This window comes from Myxocyprinus asiaticus, chromosome 8 (genome assembly GCF_019703515.2).
Source record: "Myxocyprinus asiaticus isolate MX2 ecotype Aquarium Trade chromosome 8, UBuf_Myxa_2, whole genome shotgun sequence".
NCBI classification, from domain to species: Eukaryota; Metazoa; Chordata; class Actinopteri; order Cypriniformes; family Catostomidae; genus Myxocyprinus; species Myxocyprinus asiaticus.
The window spans coordinates 12366344-12379490 of NC_059351.1; the positions used below are offsets into that span (position 1 = coordinate 12366344).

At 36.8% G+C, this 13147-nt stretch overlaps 1 pseudogene; it reads right to left on the minus strand.

The window, feature by feature from the left end:
• Positions 1-2092: 2092 nt before the first annotated feature.
• On the minus strand, positions 2093-13101 carry LOC127445251 (kinesin-like protein KIF19; annotated as a pseudogene).
• Between the last annotated feature and the right edge of the window lie 46 nt (positions 13102-13147).

Here is a 13147-nt window from a genome sequence, read left to right on the forward strand (position 1 = left end):
TTGTTTAATTTTTTTATTATTAAGAAATAGATGTTTGGAACCAACATAGCCCCAAGAATTAAACGTGTATGCACTTGACTCCTAATATTTACTTTTAAACCTTATAGTTACTAAGATATACCCAAGAAGATACCCTTTGACTACTTCCCTATGTGACAACTTGCCCTGGCCTCCCATATACAGTCATGCCATTCAGCTGTACAGTTGAATAGTGGAAACTCTTTACCATTATGTTCATGTTGTATTTCATTTCAAAACAGTTGCATGTAACAGTAGGGTTTAAAATGACAAACATCGCGTGTGTAATTATAGCGCCAGTCTGCCGACTGTACTGTTGGAAGTTTCATTTTCATTATCTTAGCGTAGACTACTCACAGTTAAAGTTTGTGATGATGACGTCCTTTCCATTTTGCCTACAGTTAGCGGACGAGCGGAGCAGAGGTTGACAGGGTAGGTTATAAAAATAAACCAGCGATGGACCTCTTGTGAGATTTTACATGGCTTGTGTGAATGTGACTGTTTAAGCAAATTTAAGGACGACAAGGGACACCCACTACATGACACGCCCAATCCAATTAACAGCCCCACTTGGAATAGAAAGCGATTCTATTGGCTAAAAGCACTATTGAAATCATATGCAAACGCTGTATGATTGATGTGTAAACATAACAAGAACCCCCCGCCCAAAAAAAAAAAAAAATTCTTTTTTTTTTTTTTTTTTTATATTTGACATATATTATTAAAGGAATAGTTCACCCTCTCATCATTTACTCACAATCATGCCATCAGTTTCTTCTGCAGAACACAAATGAAGATTTTTAGAAGAACATCTAAGCTCTGTAAGTCCATTCAATGCAAGTGAATAATGACCAGAACTTTGAAGCTCCAAAAAGCACATAAAGGCAGCATAAAATTAATGGGTGGGTTAAAAGCTGATCAATATTTAAAGGTATAGTTCACCCAATAATGAAAATTCTCTCATCATTAACTCACCCTCATGCCATCCTAGATTAGTATACCTTTCTTTTTTCTGAAGAACACAAATAAAGACTTTAAGAAGAAGGTCTCAGCCCTGTTGGTCCTCACAAAAAGCAGATAAAGGCAGAATAAAAATAATCCACATGACTCCAGTGGTTAAATGCATGACTTTAGAAGTGATATGATAAGTGTGGGTGAGAAACAGATCAATATTTAAGTCCTTTTTTACTATAAATCTCCACCTTTGACCAGCCCCGACCAGCAGGCGGCTGAATGTGAAAGTCATTTCCACATCAGAATGTGTAAGTGAAAGTGGAACTGTAAATTTATAGTAAAAAAGGACTTAAATATTGATATGTCAATCAACACTTATTACATTGCTTCTGAAGACATGGATTTAACAACTGGAGTCCCATTACGTTTATGCTGCCATTATGTCCTTTTTGGACCTTTTAAGTTCTGGTCATCATTCACTGGCATTGTATAGACCTACAGAGCTGACATATTCTTCTAAAAATCTTCATTTGTGTTCAGCAGAAGAAAGTCATCTGAAATGGCATGAGGGTGAGAAAATTACGTGAATTTTGGTTGCATGCCAGCCAGGCCATATCAGATCATTTTACGTTATAACTGTGGACTAATATATTAGTGGCTACTTCTTAAATAATGGCCTGTCTAAATGACTAAACTTGGCCTGAAATTTCATAAATGACAAAGCATCATTCACAGGACTGGCTCCCTTAAAATCACATGGTTTAGATAATGCTGGTGTAACTACTCATCTACTGGCATGATAGTTGTACTGATGCATCGTCAAATAGTATGCAGAGGGAACATCATCAGTGATGTAACCTGAGGTTCTTCAGGGCTTTCAGCATCCAGTGCACCCAAACTCAATTGTTCATAAAAGTGGAAATAGGTTGTTCGTTGGTCAAGTGAACATTATCACAGAGATGGTGCAGCCAGTGATGTATTGTACTGTCTCAAAGATATTTTTTTTTCAATGTATAAAATGCTAAAAATAAAATTTTACCTAATTAAGTAACTTCACAACGATCTCAGCTGAAGCATTTTAATGTAAAATGATCAAAACAGACAAAACATCCTTAAGAATTTGAAGTTAAAACAAAATTCTTGCTTTGCTTGCTTTATTCACCAAAACCTCAGGCTTATTACTTTTTACAGTATGTTTGTATTTTTGCCATGCTTCATTCTTTCTGTTGACTTCAGTCATTCCTTTTTGTCTTGCACTTTCATTGGTCGGCTTATTGACATTGCCTGGTTGCTGTAGGAGAGTGCTGGTGTAAGAAACATCTGCTAGACCTTAAATAAACAGTTTTGTTAATTTACTTTTAGTTGAGACAAAAGTCATTCCACAACAATCCTGCCAATGTCAATTCACAATTTAAGCAAAGTAAAAAAAAATGTTGCACAACAAATATGAGACAGTACTACTCACCTCTTCGTTTAAAGATGTTTTGTCCTCGTTTGATGTCTGCGTGTTTTTGATGGATGGTACTGGGTGGTGTTCCCCTGGTCTCCAACTTCTGAAACTGCACTTCACCTAAAGTCAAATTGTCAAAATCTAAACAATTTATTATTTTTTTACATTAGTACACTCTTAAAATAAAACACAATGTAACCCTGAAATGGAACAAGAATGGCAAAATACTGGAAATATGCTGGAAAATAGAAACTATTCATTATCAATATCGAAAGCTAAGAAGATTTCTGATACTACATTTGCGGTCAAATACTTTTGTATAATGACCCCTAAAATACAATTAAGAATACAGCAGTTTTGAATTTGCTTTAGTTCTGTACCTCTATGGTGAGCGACAGGGTTCTGGGGGTGTTGAACCGTTTTCAGCACTGCCAGTTACCGGCTGGATCACGTTCAGTGCTGGTCGCACAAGACGGTTGTCTGAGATGCTCTCCAAAGCTGGATACCTGAATGGGTTTTGCCTTGGTTTTTGTACCTGCTATGGCAAAATCAAAGCAGTAGTGTGTTAAAAGTACTATAGTACATTTGGGTTTAAATTAAATAGCTCCTCAAGAATGTATGTAACTTGACACAGAAACCAATTTTCTCACTATTTAATTATGTTATCATTTATCATGCACTCTATTAAAATTTAAGCTTTTGTTATATTGACAGCTCGTTATTTAAACATTAACATTTTTATCTGGGATCCTTAGTTATATTGAATTATAAGCAACTATAATTAATTCTTTTGATTTATTAATTTATTATAAAATATTTATATTATATTTAGTATAATAAAGTTATATTTATAATAAATAAAATAAGGGAATTCAGAAACACTGTTGTAGACACTACTGTGAATTGTGTAAGACATTACATGTAACTGTTCCTGATTTGAATTAGATATTAAAACATACAAATGTGGTTTATCAGGTTTGTAAAAATTTGATTTCATGTATGTTTTTTGTTGTTCAGACTACAAACAACTAAACATATTTGAGCCAGATATGCCAACAATTGCTGCATGTCTGAAGAAGGCCTTTAGATTAGGGTTTGAGATTTAAATCTGCCATTTAGGTTTAATTTGTATTTTTAAATTACACACAATGTATATAAAACGCAACATTTGAAAACATCACTTAAATGCAGCTAAATATGCCAGTTTTTGTTTTAGTTTTATCCAATGCCCCATCCTAATACAGATTTATGAAAAGCCAATCCGAAACTCACTGAAACATTTAGCACTAACAATACAGATGTCGGTGTGCGCAGATATCGTACCCTTTTGTTGGCTTCAAAAGATCTGGAGCGATTCTTGTGTTGGAGTCTTTAAGGCAACATCCTGCCCTCATTTCTCTCTGGGTCCTGCTTTGATTGGGAGATTCTTCCATGTCTTGACGGGCTTTTTTTCACCTCAGCCGTCTCATCTGCCAAAGGACACACTAGACCGTCCATGCTCACTGAAGACTTGAGCCCTGCGGCCAAAGTCACACTGGCCAGCCTGGAGCTGGACTCCTTTACTTGAAGGTGGAAGCGGCGTTCTGCTGCATTGACCGAGATACTTTTGGTGTCACTGACAATTTCCCTCAGAGTGTCTGGACTCACAGCTTCAGCAAGACATACAAGTGTAGATTCCTTAACAGCACAGGCCTGCTCAGAGACATTCAGCAACATTACTTACTGTATTGTACTACATGCAACTGACTTTATAGTTTCATCTGTGCTGTACAAATCCAAAACATCAAAGTATAGTGTAACAACCAATATACTATGTATCTAATAGGGGATGAAATAAATCTCACATTGTCAAGATGGCTCAGTATTTATGAGTGCTTCTATGTGTTTACCTTCATGGCAGGAGGTGTGCTGGAAGATAAATGGTGCTATCTCTGCGACTGAATTTTAAATGATGATTTGAAGACCCTATTACTGTCACTGTCACAATAAAGATATGAGATACAAACACGATCAGAAACCGTACTTCTATTTTAACAAAATAAATAAATAAATAAATAAATAAATAAATACGCCTACTTTTCTCCTTTCATTAGTTTACCTGTCATAATCAAGGCTAGATGAAGAGGAATCAGGTGGATGTTTATCTAAAGGACTGAACTTAGTGTTTTGTCGCTGTGATTTCACCTCATGACAAAAGGTCTAAATCTGAGATGACATCATCAAGTCTCAGTTGTCTGGCCATAATCATAATGGAGTTATCCTGTGCAAGCAGAGAAATAATAAATTCATATATTACAAAAAGTAAAAGAGATTGTTAGATAGAGAAAAAATAGGATGAAAAAGACAGAGAAAAAGAGTGTGTCTTACATCTCTGGGTTTTTTGGGGAAAATGTAAAGGTTGAGCATTTGGTCAACGCTTCCGTCACTCAATTCACCAAAGTACAGTGAATAAAGCTCTTGTAATTCCTCAGGGACACAAAATCCTTGTTCTATGGACAGTAAAAATAACAGAAATAAGCAAGAATTTAAAAATAAGGTGTCAAACAGAGGAATTGACACAAGGGCTACTGTACATCTCAATACAGTAAATAATCAAAAGTCCATATGCGTTTTAAATTTTAATGTACAGTAATTTTGTACAGTTAATGAATTGCAATATCTGTTGGCCAAAAAATGGTGGGATATTTTTTATAAATGTTCTATTCTTGCTAATTCATAAATAGTTTTGTACTTCCTAATTGTTTTAATTTAGCTGAAAAGCCATTACATAGCCAATAATAGGCTATTTAAACACAGGTGCCCACTGTGACAATTCATGCATTTGGGCATGTTGTCACAAAAACATGTGATCTTATTTTCCTGGGAAACAATGGTGGAAATATTGAATAGCCTTTTTGTAGCCAAGATTTTATAGTGATCGTTCACCCAAAAATGAAAATTCTCTCATCATTTACTCACCATCATGCCATCCCAGATGTGTATGACTTTCTTTCATCTGCATTAATGAAGATTTTTGGAAGAATATTTCAGCTTTGTGGGTACAAACAATGCAAGTGAATGGGTGCCAAAATTTTGACGCTCCAAAAAGCACATAAAGGCATCATAAAAGTAATCCATACGATTTGTGTTTTAATCCATGCCTTCAGAAGTGATATGAGAGGTGTGGGTGAGAAAAAGATCAATATTTAAGACTTAAAACTTTTTTGCTAGAAATTCTTCTCCCTGCCCAGTAGGGGGCGCTATGCATGAAGAATGTGAATCACCAAAAACACAAGAATGTGAAAGTATGAACCAATAGAGCTGAGACATTCTTCTAAAAATCTTCATTTTAGTTCAGCAGATAAAAGAAAGTCATACACATCTGGGATGGCATAAGCGTGAGTAATTGATGAGAGAATTTTCATTTCTGGGTGAACTATCCTTTTAGGATATGTGCCTATATTATTGAAATATTTACTAGAGTAAAAAGGATGACAACTAGCCCCGGTTTCCCTTACATCATATGCCAGACACTATTACTATCACCCATTTGTTCATTTTCTTTTCACCGCCCCAAAATAGAGTCAGTTCAGTGATCCACACCTTCATTTAGAGCCTTTTGCTGGTGTATGATGTCATCATAGAGTGCCCATTGCAGCTCATAGTGCTGGATGATGAAGTCTTTGGTTCTGAGGCCATTTTCTTTGCAGAGTACGGCTGACTGGATTTCATTTTTTTCAAGCTCCAACTTGTGGACCTTACAAAGCGGCATCAGAATCTCTCTCTGTTCATTGTTACTGATCAGTTTAGGCAGCAGCTCCCCGATCTTAGATGACCTTAGTTTCACGTTCAATAATTTTTCCTCTAGTTCATGCTGAGAGAAAAGAAAGCAACAGGGAAGCTTTGTTAATGTGGGTTACCTGTCTGGAATTCTTAATGTGATTTATGCAAGTAGGACATATATTAACAAGGGTGCAATGTTCAAGGTGATGCCTTGTTGTCATGTGAGAGTGTCTGTGGTGACTATCTGCTGTTTGATTACTTTCAGTGCCATTGTCTTTCTCTGTTCAGCCAGCAGGGGGCCTATCAACCTCACGAGCTGCTGCGACATACTGCGGCTCCTCTGTTCCGCTCTCCTGCTCTTCATCTTTACCTCTGTCTCTTTTCTCTCCATGTACCTCTTCTCTCCCTCTCTGGGCACAACAAGCTCGATCCCACTCCCAACCACCAGAAAAGAGAGCGAAGAGGACACAAGATAGATATAAAAATACTGCCTCCACATACTCTCTGCCCAAAGTGTGCAGAGCTGTAATCTATGCAAAGGGTGGCTACTTTAATGAAGCTAAAATATGAATAAATATTAAAAAAAAAAAATAATTGGTCACAACACAATTATCATATTTCCAATTGTGTCATTTCATAGTTTTGAAGACTTTACCATTATTCTTAAATGTGAAAAACACAAAGGAGCAGATCTGTCCAAATTTAATCGTGCTGCTGAGTTTTTGTGTTTACTCTGAGATGGTTAGCAGATGTCTGGAGGTGTCTATGTGGAGTTCCATGTTGCAGTTCTCCAGCTCCATCAGGCTGCGTCTGATCTCCATCTGCTCCCTGAATGCAGACAGAAGCTGCTCCCACAGTAAAGTCATCTCATCACGACTGTACTGCTGCACCTCTGCTACAAAAAAAACATCACATACACACACACAAACAGGAAATGAACAGGCAGTCAAAATATTCTGCCTGGCTGCTGCCTGTACTGCTGTTTAAAAAAAAAAAAAAAAATTTATATACAGTGCATCCGGAAAGTATTCACAGCGCTTCACTTTTTCCACATTTTGTTATGTTACAGCCTTATTCCAAAATGGATAAAATTCATTATTTTCCTCAAAATTCTACAAACAATACCCCATAATGACAACGTGAAAGAAGTTTGTTTGAAATCTTTGCAAATTTATTACGAAAAAAAAAAAAAATTAATAAAATCACATGTACATAAGTATTCACAGCCTTTGCTCAATACTTTGTTGAAGCACCTTTGGCACCAATTACAGCCTCAAGTCTTGTTGAGTATGATGCTACAAGCTTGGCACACCTATTTTTGGGCAGTTTCTCCCATTCTTCTTTGCAGGACCTCTCAAGCTCCATCAGGTTGGATGGGGAGCGTCAGTGCACAGCCATTTTCAGATCTCTCCAGAGATGTTCAATCGGGTTCAAGTCCGGGCTCTGGCTGGGCCACTCAAGGACATTCACAGAGTTGTCCCAGAGCCACTCCTTTGTTATCTTGGCTGTGTGCTTAGGGTCGTTGTCCTGTTGGAAGATGAACCTTCGCCCAGTCTGAGGTCCAGAACGCTCTGGAGCAGGTTTTCATCAAAGATGTCTCTGTACATTGCTGCATTCATCTTTCCCTCGATCCGGACTAGTCTCCCAGTTCCTGCCACTGAAATCCATCCCCACAGCATGATGCTGCCACCACCATGCTTCACTGTAGGGATGGTAATGGCCAGGTGATGAGCGGTGCCTGGTTTCCACTAGACATGACACTTGCCGTTCAGGCCAAAGAGTTCAATCTTTGTTTCTCATGGTCTGAGAGTCCTTCAGGTGCCTTTTGGCAAACTCCAGGTGGGCTGTCATGTGCCTTTTACTGAGGAGTGGCTTCCGTCTGGCCACTCTACCATACAGGCCTGATTGTTGGAGTGCTGCAGAGATGGTTGTTCTTCTGGAAGTTTCTCCTCTCTCCACAGAGAAACACTGGAGCTCTGTCAGAGTGACCATCGGGTTCTTAGTCACCTCCCTGACTAAGGCCCTTCTCCCCCGATCGCTCAGTTTGGCCAGGCGGCCAGCTCTAGGAAGAGTCCTGGTGGTTCCAAACTTCTTCCATTTACGGATGATGGAGGCCACTGTGCTCATTGGGATCTTCAATGCAGCAGAAATGTTTCTGTACCCTTCCCCAGATCTGTGCTTCAATACAATCCTGTCTCAGAGGTCTACAGACAATTCCTTGGACTTCATGGCTTTATTTGTGCTCTGACATGCACTGTTAACTGTTGGACCTTATATAGACAGGTGTGTGCCTTTCCAAATCATGTCCAATCAACTGAATTTACAACAGGTGGACTCCAATCAAGTTGTAGAAATATCTCAAGGATGATCAGTGGAAACAGGATGCACCTGAGCTCAATTTTGAGTGTCTTGGCAATGGCTGTGAATACTTATGTACATGTGATTTTTTTTGTTTTTTATTTTTAATACATTTACAAAGATTTCAAACAGACTTCTTTCACATTGTCATTATGGGGTATCGAATTTTGAGGAAAATAATGAATGTAATCCATTTTGGAATAAGGCTGTAACATAACAAAATGTGGAAAAAGTGAAGCGCTGTGAATACTTCCGGATGCACTGTATATATATATATATATATATATATATATGTGTGTTTTTTTTTTTTGTTTTTTTTAAGACACACCTTGAATGTCCCAAATGTCTGCTTTATCTCCTTTCTTTTGCTCTTGACTTTGTTGGTCGATCTTTGCACGAAGTCGGTCAAGCTCACTCCGCAGATCAGCAATGATGCTGGTGTATTGGGCCAGGTGATAGGAAACATTCATCAAATTACACTTCACCTGGGGCAGTTTAAAACAGTACAGCTAGAGAGGACCTGGGCTGTAACACAATGAAATTACTAATACAACTATGATAAACACAATGGGGCAATTGAAAAAAATGGAAAAATAAGAGGTGATTCAATGTTCATATATAATTATTATACATAATTCTGCACTCAAAAATTAATTTTGAGATTTACACATATCAATTTCTTAAAATTCCATCAATTTGAAATGAACAATCTTTAACAAAATAAAGACTAACTGAAATAATACATTTTATTTATTAAATCTTGTTGATAATTACACAATTAAATTTGATGGAATTTTGTTATGAAATTGAAATGTGTAAATCTTAAAAATAGGCTAAAATATTTTTTGAGTGTGATGTCCAGATTTTCATTATCATTATATATTGTGTTTAAACTGTGGTTGATGCAGATATAAACCCTAGTAACTGTGTGTGTTTACCTTGGTTCTTATATTTTTGGCTTTGTCAGCATAAACCAGTGTGTTTCTTGACTCTTCAAAGTTGGAGCTAGCAGGACTGATATGGGTGATCATTACTGTGTGAATATTTCCACTTGAAGCATCCTGAAATTCACACCAGAACTTATTGTAACTGTGTTTCTGCACAAAAGATGTTAGGCAGAATGTCTAAGCTTCTGTTTTTTTTATGCAACAAAAGTGGATGATGATTGCCATATGATAGCTCTGTTTAAGAAACTGACCCAAAATGAAAATTCTCTCCTCATTTACTCACCCTCATGCCATCCCAGATGTGTATGACTTTCTTCTGCTGAACACAAATTATGATTTTTTTGAAGAATATTTCAGCTCTGTAGATCCAAACAATGCAAGTAAATGGGTGCCAAAATTTTGATGCCCCAAAAAGCACAAACGAAGCATAAAAGTAATCCATACGACTCCAGTGTTTTAATCCATGTCTTCAGAAGTAATATGACAGGTGTGGGCGAGGAACAGATCAATATCTAAGTCCTTTTTTGCTAGAAAGTCTTCTCCCTGCCAAGTAGTGGGCAATATGCATGAAGAATGTGAATCACCAAAAACACAAGAAGAGGAATGTGAAAGTGAAAATTAAAGTGGAGATTGACTGAGCATGGAAGAGAATTTATAGTGAAAAGGACTTAAAGATTGATCTGTTTCTCACCCACACCTATTATATCTCTTCAGAAGATATGGATATAACCACTGGAGTCTTATGGATTACTTTTATGCTGATTTATGTGATTTTTGGAGCATCCAAATTTTGGCACCCATTCACTTGCACTGTATGGACCAAAAGAGCTGAGAAATGTTTTTCTTTATATTTGCTTGTTTTTATTATTATGTCCTATGCCTTCAGAAGACTTGAAATATGATGCACAAGTCACATGGACTAGTTTTCACGATACTTTTGGGTGCTTTTTTAAAGCTTTAAAGCAGGAACTAAAAACAGTTCAAGGAGAACTATTTACCATGGTGAAAGCAAGGCCTTAAACTTTAATTAAATGCAAGTAAAACTAATCTCAGAAGTAATCCTTTTTGACAATATAAGTAGACAGCATGCATTAGACAAGAGATGGTCTGCTGAGACAAATTTTATTCAATATGCATGATAAATATGAAAAATATATTCAAATGCACACCCCAAAAAATACAAAAGCAATATAAAACGATAGGGCGCTGTGTAAATATAACTGTGTTGGTCTGCCATGTTATGATCACATGGCCAGCAGAATACTACTCGCTTAATCTCAGTAATCATACTGTTATAGGACACTTTCACGTATGGATTAAATTATTCATGGCTAACTGTAAAAAGTGAATTTCAATGGCATCTGTACCTGAAAATTATTGATTTTGAATGATGCTGCATCCACAGCAATAAATGTCAGTGCAAGTCCAAAGCAACATCTTCAAAAAATGACGAGTTCACCTTTAAATTTCGAGTTGTTTCTCATCCTATGCCAGGGGTTCTCAACGGGGGCATTCAAAGGATGCAAGGGGGTGCTGAGAGCAAATTAGTAGAGAGGGGGGCGTTGGGTTACAAATTGAGGGGGTGTTTATCAGTCATGTTAATCAAATCTATCGTCAAGTTCCTGTTTGTATTAAAATGTTTATCTAGACTCTGTTATATGGGTTAGTATGCATTTGTACCACGGTTCATCTGATTCTGAAGCATAGCGACGCATCTGAAATATCTGGTTTAGCAGCATCAAACAGACAGACAAAGTCACAACCTTTACTAATGCACCAGTATGGCTCTGTAGGTGGATACGGCTCAATGGACAGAGCAGCGCGAGTGCAAAGCAAGTGCATTTTTACTCACAGACCGGTCTAGAGCTCTTAAACTTGAATCTCTGATCATTGCGGCGCTGGGAGAACCAGTGAAAAGCAAGGCGCGAGATGCGGAAACCATTTGAATTTGGCACAGAATTCTACATGACCACCCTTGAATTTACTATAGTAACACTAACTGTACTTTAGGCAGAAATAGATTCATAATACATATTATCATATCACTACTTCAGCTCTATTAAATTTGTCATAGGCAACATTAGAGGAGTGAGGGAATATGATACATTTTTGGTACAACTTTTAAATGTTTATATTTTGTATTTATTGTTTTTACATGTGTTTAGAGTAGGCCTACTGTTTTTAATTACAAAAAATGCCATAATTAGTTTTATAGAAATCATGTTACATCTAACCATGGTAGTGAAGAAGATCCTTGCTTCCATGTACTTACTATGGTCTTGTTACAAATACCACTTTTAAAAATATAAAAATAAATAATTAAATACATTTACATTTTCATAAAGTACACTTTTTTTTTTTTTTTAGATGAAATAGAAATGCATAAATCCTAACAAAAATAATAATAAAAAAAATAGGATAATATATTTTTGAATGTAAGAAAATACAGTATAACTGATGTTGTTTGCCTTCAGAAATTCCAAGAGATGACTAATTTGAATCAATAAGAACCTGATGAAAGGTGTTCCAACTCGGTCACACTGTTAAAATAATTTAGTCACATAAATTAGGTGTTAACTTTGTCCTTTTTTTTTTTTTTTTAAATAGATGTTATAGCTAACCTTACTGTTGTTGATACCAGTAAATGTATATACATACAACTGCAAATAACTCAAAATCAATTCTGTAATGTAGAATAAGCATTTCAGTGGGACAAAATATGCAATATTGGTCTTTTCACTTATTTGTGAAATATAATAACAATACCACTTTTATTATTAGTTTCTGTCTTCACATTTTCATTTCATAGGCCCCAGATATAGCGCTCCATCTGCTTAAATTTAAGAAACGCAAGGTTTGGTCTAACATTCATGATGAGTAAGCCTGCTGAATTTATTAACAAAACTTTAAAATTAGGCAATGCATCAAAGTTGCATCGAGCAAATTAAGCAAATAATTATTGAGGTTGAAGGCGGCTGGGGTAAGGGAATGAAGTAAGGGGGCGTTCATCAAAAAAAGGTTGAGAACCACTGTCCTATGCCTTCAGAAGACTTGGAATATGATGCACAAGTCACATGGACTAGTTTTCACGATACTTTTGGGTGCTTTTTTAAAGCTTTAAAGCAGGAACTAAAAACGGTTCAAGGAGAACTATTTACCATGGTGAAAGCAAGGCCTTAAACTTTAATTAAATGCAAGTAAAACTAATCTCAGAAGTAATCCTTTTTGACAATATAAGTAGACAGCATGCATTAGACAAGGGATGGTCTGCTGAGACAAATTTTATTCAATATGCATGATAAATATGAAAAATATATTCAAATGCAATGCCTTGCAATATGAGCTTGTAACTTTAAGTGCAGAGTCTGGCCAATGGATGCAGGTGGAGACTGAGGCCGATTTACCATCCTCATTGATGTCATACTGAAAACCCTCCAGATCGCTGAAAAAAGGCTCCTCATCTTCATCAAATTCAGTCGCCATGTTTACCGTATCTTGCATGTAACGTATTGGAATCGGTTCGTTTGAACGCGGTTTGTTCGTTTTAGTAAAAGAACTAGTGGAAATGCGTAAGTTGTGGATGCTGGCTACCTCCTGAGCGCGCACTGCGCAGTTAGCGTCCGCTGAAACCATGCTAGGGTTACGCTGTTGGAGAACA